Below are 12,831 nucleotides of genomic sequence, written 5' to 3'. Positions count from 1 at the left end.
TTCACACCGATATGGTTTGTGCTGAAGTTTGTATCCTCTATGTTACAAGTTTGTGAATAAAGAAACCTTTTTTTTCACGGATTCGGTGAAGCTGGACATTTTACTCTTCTGAGAATGAAACACAGCAACCACCTAGAGCAAGAACCAGTCACCATTACAGAAGCAGACATCCAACAGTGGGTCAAGAACATGAAGGGCTGGAGAGCACCTGGCCCAGACATGATGCACACCTACTGGCTAAAGAAATTAACAGCGGAATGAACGCATGGCAAAGCAGATGAACCAATTGCTAGAAGCAGGCCACCACCCAGATTGGCTAACACAAGGAAGAACAGTGCTGATCATGAAGGATCCTCACAAAGGAACAGTTCCATCCAACTACCGCCCAATAACCTGCCTTACAACAACATGAAAACTCCTGTCAGGCATCATAGCCACCAAGCTACAGAACCATATGAACCAGTACATGAACCCAGCTCAGAAAGGTATTGGGTCCAATACCAGAGGCTTTAAGCACCAGATCCTAGTAGATAGAGCAGTCACTCAAGACCCAGACAAACCAATCTCAGCACAGCCTGGATTAACTACAGGAAAGCCTATGACATGACACAATGCCACACACATGGATCTGTGAATGCTTGGCGCTCTACAATGTGAACAGGAAATTAACCCCTTAATCCCATTTGACGTACTATCCCGACAAGGTGACCACGGACCGCCCCCGGCACATTAACACCCGGCACACTGCGATCAAACATGATCGCAATGTTCTGGCGGTATAGGGAAGCATCGCGCAGGGAGGGAGCTCCCTGCGTGCTTCCCTGAGATCCTCGAAGCAACGATGTGATCGCGTTGCTCCGAGGGTCTCCTACCTTCTCCCTGCAGGCCCCGGATTCAAAATGGCCTCTGGGCTGCATGCTGGTCCTGCAGGGAGGTGGCTTACCAAGCGCCTGCTCAGAGCAGGTGCTGGTAAGCCAGGAGCCCTGCATGTCAGATCGCTGATCTGTCACAGTGCTCTGCAAAGTGTCAGATCAGCGATCTGTCACTATACAGTGATGTCCCCCCTGGGACAATGTTATAAAATAAAAAGAAAAAATATTTTGTTGTGTAAAAAAAAAAAAAAAAATTCCTAAATAAAGGAAAAAAAAATATTATTCCCATAAATACATTTCTTTATCTAAATTAAAAAAAAACAATAAAAGTACACATATTTAGTATCACTGCGTCCGTAACGACCCAACCTATAAAACTGTCCCACTAGTTAACCCCTTCAGTGAACACTGTAAAAAAAAAATGAGGCAAAAAACAACGCTTTATTATCATACCGCCGAACAAAAAGTGGAATAGCACGCGATCAAAAAGACGAATATAAATAACCATGGTACCGCTGAAAACGTCATCTTGCCCCTCAAAAAACAGGCCATGATACAGCATCATCAGTGAAAAAATTAAAAAGTTATAGTCCTCAGAATAAAGCGATGCAAAAATAATTCTTTTTTTCTATAAAGTAGTTTTTATCGTATAAATGACCCAAAACTTAAAAAAAGATATAAATGAGGTATCGCTGTAATCGTACTGACCCGAAGAATAAAACTCCAAATGCAGAAGAAGAGAGTGTGTGGACCCGTAGAAGCGCTCGTCAGCGTGAAACGGCTGTCGTCCGTCATCCTCCACTCCCCTCCCTGCTAAGTTTGTCCATGCTTGAATAAAGGATTGGATTTTACCTGATCGGTGAGTGCGTTCCTCTCTCTTCTTCTGCATTTGGATATTTATCGTCTTGTTTTCTTGGATACTGCACCACCGAGGTTGTCGGCAGGAACCTCTAGCATTACCTGGCTATCTGACATGGCGATCTAAGTTGTTGCAGCTGTGCGGAGGTGCTTTTTTCTTTTTCTTTTTCTTGGATATATCGAAGAATAAAACTGCTTTATCCATTTTACGAAACGCGGAACGGTATAAACGCGCCCCCCCAAAAAAAAAAAAAAAATTTTAAAAATTCACGAATAGCTGGTTTATGGTCATACTGCCTCACAAAAATCGGAAAAAAAAAACGATCAAAAAATGTCACGTGCCCGAAAATGTTACCAATAAAAACGTCAACTCGTCCCGCAAAAAAACAAGACCTCACATGAGTCTGTGGACCAAAATATGGAAAAATTATAGCTCTCAAAATGTGGTAACGCAAAAAAATATTTTTTGCAATAAAAAGCGTCTTTTAGTGTGTGACGGCTGCCAATCATAAAAATCTGCTAAAAACCCCGCTGTAAAAGTAAATCAAACCCCCCTTCATCACCCCCTTAGTTAGGGAAAAATAAAAAAATTAAAAAAATGTATTTATTTCCATTTTCCCATTAGGGTTAGGGTTTGGATTACATTTACGGTTGGGATTAGGGTTAGGGGTGGGTTAGGGGTGTGATTAGGGTTAGGGGTGTGTTTGGGTTAGGGTTTCAGTTAGAATTGGAGGTTTCCACTGTTTAGGCACATCAGGGGCTCTCCAAACGCGACATGGCGTCCGATCTCAATTCCAGCCAATTCTGCGTTGAAAAAGTAAAACAGTGCTCCTTCCCTTCCGAGCTCTCCCGTGAGCCCAAACAGGGGTTTACCCCAACATATGGGGTATCAGCGTACTCAGGACAAATTGGACAACAACTTTGTGGGAAAATAAAAATTTGGGGGGCTAAAAAAAAACATTTTTGTAGGGAAAAAATGATTTTTTATTTTCACGGCTCTGCGTTATAAACTGTAGTGAAATACTTGGGGGTTCAAAGTTCTCACAACACATCTAGATAAGTTCCTTGGGGGGTCTAGTTTCCAATATGGGGTCACTTGTAGGGAGTTTCTACTGTTTTGGTACATCAGGGGCTCTGCAAATGCAACGTGACACCTGCAGACCAATCCATCTAAGTCTGCATTCCAAATGGCGCTCCTTCCCTTCCGAGCTCTGCCATGCACCCAAACAGTGGTTTACCCCCACATATGGGGTATCGGCGTACTCAAGACAAATTGCACAACAACTTTTGGGGTCCAATTTTTTCTCTTACCCTTGGGAAAATAATAAATTGGGGGCTAAAAGATCATTTTTGTGAAAAAATATGATTTTTTTATTTTTACGGCTCTGCATTATAAACTTCTGTGAAGCACTTGGTTGGTCAAAGTGCTCACCACACATCTAGATAAGTTCCTTAAGGGGTTTACCTTCCAAAATGGTGTCACTTGTGGGGGGGTTTCAATGTTTAGGCACATCAGGGGCTCTCCAAACGCAACATGGCGTCCCATCTCAATTCCAGTCAATTTTGCATTGAAAAGTCAAGTTGCATTGAAAAGTCAATTGGCACTCCTTCCCTTCTGAGTTCTGCCATGCGCCCAAACAGTGGTTTACCCCCACATATGGGGTATCGGCGTACTCAGGACAAATTGTACAACAACGTTTGGGGTCCATTTTCTCCTGTTACCCTTAGTATAATAAAACAAATTGGAGCGGAAGTAAATTTTTTGTAAAAAAAAGTTAAATGTTCATTTTTATTTAAACATTCCAAAAATTCCTGTGAAACACCTGAAGAGTTAATAAACTTCTTGAATGTGGTTTTGAGCACCTTGAGGGGTGCAGTTTTTAGAATGGTGTCACACTTGGTTATTTTCTATCATATAGACCCCTCAAAAGGACTTCAAATGTGATATGGTCTCTAAAAAAAAATTCATTCATTTTGCAGATGAAACTGCTTTTTTTGCAAAATCATGAGCCCATTTAACAATTTAAAAAAAAATGCAGCATGCCACAGTAGTTGTTACCTTATCACAAGATGGTTCAAAAAGCATGGGAGCGTGTGAGTGGCGAAAAATGCTGAATTGTGATGAGCGAACATGTTTAGATAAGGTGTTATCCGACCATGCTTGGATGCTAAGAAACATCCGATTACACCAGTAATTTACATCCTACCCAAGATGCACAAGTGTTTACATAATCCACCTGGTAGACCCATTGTGGCATCTACTGATTCGATCTTGGCCCCCATTTCTATCTACTTAGAAAAGATCTTGACACCCCTCATTAGGAACACCACTTCCTTCCTTCTTGACACGGGTGCCTTTCTGGAAACTGTTAGGAACATATCCCCTGTCCCTCCTGACGCCTATCTAGTATCCTTTGACGTGAAGGACTTGTACACGTCCATACCCCATACAAATGGCATACAATCTGTCCGCTGGCTACTCACCACTAATCACATGAACCCCGATCTTTCTGACCTGTGTTGTGAGCTCCTGTCTATCGTTCTGAATAATAACTTTTTTTTGTTCGAAGACACCTACTATCTCCAAATAAAGGGCTCGGCCATGGGCTCGAACGTGGCACCTCCATATGCCAATGCCTACATGGCCCATTACGAAGACACATCTATATACACTCAAGATCTCTTTCGTAGCCATGCATTGACATGGAAGCGCTATATAGATGATGTCTTCTGTGTCTGGGGGGGTGATCTTAGAACCCTACAAGCCTTTTTTCAAGTTCTTAGGACCTCGTGGCCCGGATTGGATTTCACGATGACATATGACACTCACCAAATCAGTTTCCTCGATACATTGGTCATCAAAGATGATAATGGGAATTTGTCAACAGATTTATACTCAAAACCTACGGACCGCAACAGTCTGTTGCATTACAGTAGTTTCCACCCCAAAAACATGATAAAATCTATTCCCAAATCACAACTAAACAGGGTATCAAAAATAGTCTCAGACCCTGCCACCAAAGACCTTAGAACAACTGAGATGAGGTCAAAATTCCGTGAAAGGGGTTATCCACCACGTATCCTTGATACCGCCCAGGCCAACAGTACTACCAGAGACAGGATATCCACTATGTCACGGATCCCATTTCTACACCAGTACCATCCTGCAGCTTATAAACTACACAGAACCATTCGCCAACATTGGCATATTCTTCAAGAAGCATACCCCACGATCCAAGAATTTCAACATCCTTTTCTCCCATGCTTTAAAAGACCGCGTAATATCAAGGATAACTTAGTCCGTGCAGACATTGGCCCCACACACTCTGGCCCAACTCAGCGTGGCACGCCGATTCCTGCCGGTTCCTGGGGTTCGGCAGGAATCGGCGTGCCACGTGGGTGTCCAGCGGGGAGCATCGCATTCCAAGGGTAATATGTACCATTAGGTTTTTTCTTTTCTTGTGCACTGTCATTTATGGGTATTGTTATATATAATATCATCATGTCCGGTCTAGATTGTTAGGCGGACGTAGCATTCGGCAGGATATATATAACATCTTATCCGGTCTAGATTGCTAGGCTGATACATTACTTGGCTGTACTTACTATACCCTTCAATGCCTGATTGGCATTTTAGTCTGGTTTAGGCTATTTTAAAGGCGCACTTCGGCCTTTGCGTGGCAGTGGTGTTTTTTACCGACATATGATCTAATTTTGGCTCAATACAATGGAGCCGTTATGTTATATATGGTAGTTGTTGCCACAATGTTGCATCAATTTTTTTTTTTTTTTTTGAGACTAGATTTTAATTAGTGTGCCCCTTTTGCTATAAATTTAAGTATCCGGCCTAAATATGCTAATCAGTATGTGCACAGTTGTTTAAATCCACATTTTCAGTGGATTCAGTGAATTTCAGCATCTGTCAATTTTGTAAAGGTGTGTGTGTCAAACAGACTAGATTTCTAAGTGCACAATTTTGATAGCACCTTGGTGCATCTAACAGGATTTATTTGAGCTTTGTACAATGGAGCATGCTGTTTGAGCCTCTAGTTTTTCATATCGCTTTATTTGGATAATCACATGTAAATAGTTGATATTGATATCTTAATTTTTTAGAAATTGGTGATGTGTAGATATGGGAGGTGTTCTCTCAGCATGCTCTATTACTGGAAAATCTGATGTACCCAGGAATGTTCATTTTTTCTGTTGCTCCCTTGCCAGCATTAGATCTTGCTCTACGCCTACCTGCCAGTAGATTTATCTGTATGGTTTTGAGGCATTGTTTTATCTTTTGTATTTGTTTGTATTTGTATGTTTAATAAAGTTATAACTTTTTATCAAAAAAATCTAAACACTCTTTGATTCAGCACGCAGTTTAATAATTGTTTAGCTGATCAGTATGTTTATTGATTGAGTAGGGTGTTACCCATCCCACGAGTAGGGTAATGGGCCAGGGTTATATGTTTACAAGTATACAATTATACCTAGGTATGTGTTCACTGTACACCGACTCTCCCCTCGGCATATCACTTTACTGCTCGTGTTCCACAAAGTAGTCCTCTCACACTCCCTCTTGGACCTATGTCCTCAGCGTACCAACGGCTTTTCCATGTTAGAACTTGCAGCCTATGATTTAAAGAATTATGTATGGATAGATATATATATACCTGTATCCACGCAAGTTGAATGTTCTCTAGGGTCATTGTTCTCTCTCCTCATTTTATGACCTGTGTCTCCGTGATGTATATACTTTTGTTTTTGTTTTGTTTTTGTCTTTCATATGTACAACACATTTATTGTTTTTTGTTCTGTATATAATTCTTTTTTGTAGCACACTGATGAAGGTCCAGTATCGACCGAAAAGTTTGTGATTTACTGTATGTAATAAATCCGCACTTTTTTGCATCACAACACCCTGGAGTGTCCTAGTCACTTTATATTGTATTAAGGTCAAAATAGGCTGGGTCATGAAGGGGTTAATAATCGACATTGCAACAAGGTGGAACTCCACACTACACATGGTTCAGAGGCTGTGCGAACAGAGGCATGCTGTCATTTATTTGTGGGAGGATACACATACACGGGCAGGCAGTTGGATGGCAGACATGGAGTTGTCTGCTGTGCAGTGGTCGAAGCTACAAGACCTCTGTCAAGTCCTTCAGTGTTTTGAGGAATGCACACGGTTGGTAAGTGCAGACGACGCCATCATAAGCATGAGCATCCCCCTAATGCGTCTGCTGATGCAAAGTTTGACGCACATTAAGGAGCAGGTGTCTGCAGCTGAGGAGGAAGGAAGCCTTGATGACAGTCAGCCATTGTCTGGTCAGGGAACTCTCCTGGACGAGGTGGCGGATGAAAAGGATGATGGGGATGAATATTTATGTGAGGAGGATGCTTCTCAGGGGGCAATAGAAACTGGTGGCGTTGCAAGGTCAGGTACAGGGTTTTTGCAGGATGTTGATTTGCAAGAAAGTGCTCCTCAACCCAGCACAAGCAGTGAATTGACACCTGGAACATTGGCCCACATGGCTGAGTATGCCTTGCATATCCTAAAAGGGGACCCCCGCATTATCAAAATGATGACCGATGACGATTACTGGTTGGCCTGCCTCCTGGATCCACGATATAAAGGAAAATTACAAAATATCATGCCACATGAGAACCTTGAGCAAATATTGGCTACCAAACAAGCAACTCTTGTAGACCGTTTGGTTCAAGCATTCCCTGCACACAGCGGCGGTGATGGTTCTCACACGAGCCGTAGGGGGCAACATGGCAGAGGTGTTAGAGGTGCACAAATCCGAAGTGGCGTTGGACAGAGGGGTTTTGTGACCAGGTTGTGGAGTGATTTCGCAATGACCGCAGACACGACAGGTACTGCTGCATCGATTCAAAGTGACAGGAGACAGCATTTGTCCAGTACGATTACGAACTATTTTTCCTCCCTTATCAATGTTCTCCCTCACAGGTCATTCCCCTTTGATTACTGGGCATCAAAAATAGACACCTGGCCTGAATTGGCAGAATATGCATTACAGGAGCTCGCTTGCCCAGCTGCTAGTGTGCTATCAGAAAGAGTCTTCAGTGCTGCTGGTTCAATACTGACTGAAAAAAGGACACGTCTGGCTACCCGAAATGTTGATGATCTAACCTTCATTAAAATGAACCAATCATGGATTTCAAATTATTTTGCCCCACCTTCCCCTGCTGACACCTAACTTGCCTGAAAAATGTCTTGCTTTTGACCTCCTCTTACTGACTGCTCCAATTCCTCCATTTGGAGCTGCTGAATGTCCACCATAGGCCATTTTTATACCTCCCTAAATGGGCTGACTCCCCCCACAGGGCCGTGGTCACCACCTGGTGCAAGCACCCGTGCGAGTGCCGTTTGCCTGGACAGGTGGGTGGCCCCACTCTTGGGTGACGTTACTGGCACAGGGTCCCTCATAGTGCAATGAAGTGTCTCTGATGGTGGTGATGCACAACCAACGTCAGACACACCGTCGTAATATGAAGGGCCCTGTGCCAGTACCGCCGCCCATGAGAGAGTGTTCCCCCGCCAGCTCGAACAGTGCTCTACCACTTGCAATCCTTACCTGTCCCTGCTCCACCACTGTGTAGTCTGTGCTGTTAAATCCTTCAATGGCACTGCCAATACAAATTTGTTGAAATGATAGATGATAGTTAAAATATACAGGGGCCCTGGCCTCCATTTAGACCAGTTAATATTTGCGCCTACTACCACTGTCTGCTAATCAGCAGAGGAGCCCACCCCAGTACCTAGCTATGCCGCCTGTTTAGTCCTGTTACTAATTTTGAACTGCATTTAGCCTACTATTTTTTATTTTAGGGGTACTAACTCTGTCTGCGCCACTCACTACAGTTGTCCTCCTCCAATGAACAAAACAATGGCGCCTGTGTACTCCTGTTACCAATTGTGAACTGCATGTAGCCTACTTTTTTTATATTAGGCCTACTAAGTCTGTCTGCGCCACTCAATACAGTTGTCCTCCTCCACTGAACAAACCAATGCCGCCTGTGTACTCCTGTTACCAATTTTGAACTGCATTTAGCCTACTTTTTTTATTTTAGGCCTAGTAACTGTGTCAGCCACTCCTTACAGTTGTCCTCCGCTGAACAAAGCAATGCCGCCAGTTTAGTCATGTTAGAAATTTTGAACTGCATTTAGCCTACTTACTTTTCGGGGCCTACTAACTGTGTCAGCCTCTCATTACAGTTGTCCTCCGCTGAACAAAGCAATGCCGCCTTTTTAGTCCTGTTAGCAATTTTGAACTGCATTTAGCCTACTTACTTATTTGGGCCTACTAACTGTCAGCCTCTCATTACAGTTGTCCTCCGCTGAACAAAGCTATGCCGCCTGTGAACGCCTGTTACTAATTTTGAACTGCATGTAGCCTACTTTTTTATTTTAGGCCTACTAAGTCTGTCTGCACCACTCAATACAGTTGTCCTCCTCCACTGAACAAACCAATGCCGCCTGTGTACTCCTGTTACCAATTTTGAACTGCATTTAGCCTACTTTTTTATTTTAAGCCTAGTAACTGTGTCAGCCACTCCTTACAGTTGTCCTCCGCTGAACAAAGCAATGCTGCCTGTTTAGTCCTGTTAGCTATTTTGAACTGCATTTAGCCTATTTACTTTTTGGGGCCTACTAACTGTGTCAGCCTCTCATTACAGTTGTCCTCCGCTGAACAAAGCAATGCCGCCTTTTTAGTCCTGTTACCAATTTTGAACTGCATTTAGCCTACTTACTTATTTGGGCCTAGTAACTGTGTCAGCCACTCCTTACAGTTGTCCTCCACAGAACAAAGCAATGCCGCCTGTTTAGTCCTGTTACCAATTTTGAACTGCATTTAGCCTACTTACTAATTTGGGCCTAGTAACTGTGTCAGCCACTCCTTACAGTTGTCCTCCGCTGAACAAAGCTATGCCGCCTGTTAACTGTTACCAATTTTGAACTGCATGTAGCCTACTTTTTTATTTTAGGCCTACTAAGTCTGACTGCGCCACTCAATACAGTTGTCCTCCACTGAACAAACCAATGCCGCCTGTTTACTCCTGTTACCAATTTTGAACTGCATTTAGCCTACTTTTTTATTTTAGGCCTAGTAACTGTGTCAGCCACTCCTTACAGTTGTCCTCCGCTGAACAAAGCAATGCTGCCAGTTTAGTCCTGTTAGCTATTTTGAACTGCATTTAGCCTACTTACTTTTTGGGGCCTACTAACTGTGTCAGCCTCTCATTACAGTTGTCCTCCGCTGAACAAAGCAATGCCGCCAGTTTAGTCCTGTTAACAATTTTGAACTGCATTTAGCCTACTTACTTATTTGGGCCTAGTAACTGTGTCAGCCACTCCTTACAGTTGTCCTCCGCTGAACAAAGCTATGCCGCCTGTTAACTGTTACCAATTTTGAACTGAATGTAGCCTACTTTTTTATTTTAGGCCTACTAAGTCTGTCTGCGCCACTCAATACAGTTGTCCTCCTCCACTGAACAAACCAATGCCGCCTGTTTACTCCTGTTACCAATTTTGAACTGCATTTAGCCTACTTTTTTATTTTAGGCCTAGTAACTGTGTCAGCCACTCCTTACAGTTGTCCTCCGCTGAACAAAGCAATGCTGCCAGTTTAGTCCTGTTAGCAATTTTGAACTGCATTTAGCCTACTTACTTTTTGGGGCCTACTAACTGTGTCAGCCTCTCATTACAGTTGTCCTCCGCTGAACAAAGCAATGCCGCCAGTTTAGTCCTGTTACCACTTTTGAACTGCATTTAGCCTACTTACTTATTTAGGCCTAGTAACTGTGCCAGCCACTCCTTACTGTTGTCCTCCTCCACTGAACAAAGCTATGCCGCCTGTTTAGTCCTGTTACCAATTTTGAACTGCATTTAGCCTACTTACTTATTTGGGCCTAGTAACTGTGTCAGCCACTCCTTACAGTTGTCCTCCGCTGAACAAAGCTATGCCGCCTGTTAACTGTTACCAATTTTGAACTGCATGTAGCCTACTTTTTTATTTTAGGCCTACTAAGTCTGACTGCGCCACTCAATACAGTTGTCCTCCACTGAACAAACCAATGCCGCCTGTTTACTCCTGTTACCAATTTTGAACTGCATTTAGCCTACTTTTTTATTTTAGGCCTAGTAACTGTGTCAGCCACTCCTTACAGTTGTCCTCCGCTGAACAAAGCAATGCTGCCAGTTTAGTCCTGTTAGCTATTTTGAACTGCATTTAGCCTACTTACTTTTTGGGGCCTACTAACTGTGTCAGCCTCTCATTACAGTTGTCCTCCGCTGAACAAAGCAATGCCGCCTTTTTAGTCCTGTTAACAATTTTGAACTGCATTTAGCCTACTTACTTATTTGGGCCTAGTAACTGTGTCAGCCACTCCTTACAGTTGTCCTCCGCTGAACAAAGCTATGCCGTCTGTTAACTGTTACCAATTTTGAACTGCATGTAGCTTACTTTTTTATTTTAGGCCTACTAAGTCTGACTGCGCCACTCAATACAGTTGTCCTCCTCCACTGAACAAACCAATGCCGCCTGTTTACTCCTGTTACCAATTTTGAACTGCATTTAGCCTACTTTTTTATTTTAGGCCTAGTAACTGTGTCAGCCACTCCTTACAGTTGTCCTCCGCTGAACAAAGCAATGCTGCCAGTTTAGTCCTGTTAGCAATTTTGAACTGCATTTAGCCTACTTACTTTTTGGGGCCTACTAACTGTGTCAGCCTCTCATTACAGTTGTCCTCCGCTGAACAAAGCAATGCCGCCAGTTTAGTCCTGTTACCACTTTTGAACTGCATTTAGCCTACTTACTTATTTAGGCCTAGTAACTGTGCCAGCCACTCCTTACTGTTGTCCTCCTCCACTGAACAAAGCTATGCCGGCTGTATACTCCTGTTACCAATTTTGAACTGCATTTAGCCTACTTACTTATTTGGGCCTAGTAACTGTGTCAGCCACTCCTTACAGTTGTCCTCCGCTGAACAAAGCTATGCCGCCTGTGTACTCCGGTTACCAATTTTGAACTGCATGTAGCCTACTTTTTTATATTAGGCCTACTAAGTCTGTCTGCGCCACTCAATACAGTTGTCCTCCTCCACTGAACAAACCAATGGCGCCTGTGTACTCCGCCTACCAACTTTGAACTGCATGTAGCCTACTTTTTTATTTTAGGCCTAGTAACTGTCAGCCACTCCTTACAGTTGTCCTCCGCTGAACAAAGCAATGCCGAAAGTTTAGTCCTGTTACCAATTTTGAACTGCTTTTAGCCTACTTTTTTTATTTTGGGCCTAAATCTGTGTTTCCTCCTCATGCTGCCCATTGCCCAGCCACTGCTAGATGAGTCTGCTGGTACACTGACCCAGACCACTACATTCCCCTTGCACTCTACACAGCCAGAATCTGACCCTGCTGAAAGTCAGGTTCCCCTTCCCGCATACTATACCTTATAAGGGGACAAAGAGGAAGGTGCAGATGAAAGTGCAGGTTCCTTCATCAGGTGGGGGGGGGGCCATACTCGTTGGCACTGGCACAGGGCCCCTCATAGTACGCAAAAGTGTCTCTGGCAGTGGGAGGCGCCGCCCGCCGTCAAACACACCGCTGTACTATGAGGGGCCCTGTGCCAGTGCCAAGTAGTGGGCCCCCCTGCTTGCTCAGGATCACAGCACTTGCAAAGTTGAAATACTTACCTCTCCCTGCTCCACCGCCATGACGTATTCTGCGGTTCCTGGGCCCACAAAATTCTTGAGCCAGCCCTACCCCCCCACAACTTTTAGCCAAATGACCCCCTGTTTTCAATGCCTGTTATTATAAAGTAAATTAAGATTGAGAAGCTTCAGTAATACGAATCAATGTTTTTGGCATTAAAATGGGCACTGTAGGTGTTTTCCTGTCCTCCACTCACTGCCGACTTTGATTCCTCATTGACTTGCATTGGGTTTCGTGTTTCAGTCGGCCCCCGACTTTTCGCAATAATCGACCGATTTCACCCGACCCGACTTTTGACAAAGTCGGGTTTCACGAAACCCGACTAGATCCTAAAGAAGTAAAAGTCGCTCAACTCCACTGGCAGAGCCT

The sequence above is a fragment of the Ranitomeya imitator genome, chromosome 2 (assembly GCF_032444005.1).
Source record: "Ranitomeya imitator isolate aRanImi1 chromosome 2, aRanImi1.pri, whole genome shotgun sequence".
Taxonomy (NCBI): Eukaryota; Metazoa; Chordata; class Amphibia; order Anura; family Dendrobatidae; genus Ranitomeya; species Ranitomeya imitator.
The sequence above is the reverse complement of the archived record's forward strand: the minus strand, read 5'-3'. Positions refer to the sequence as shown.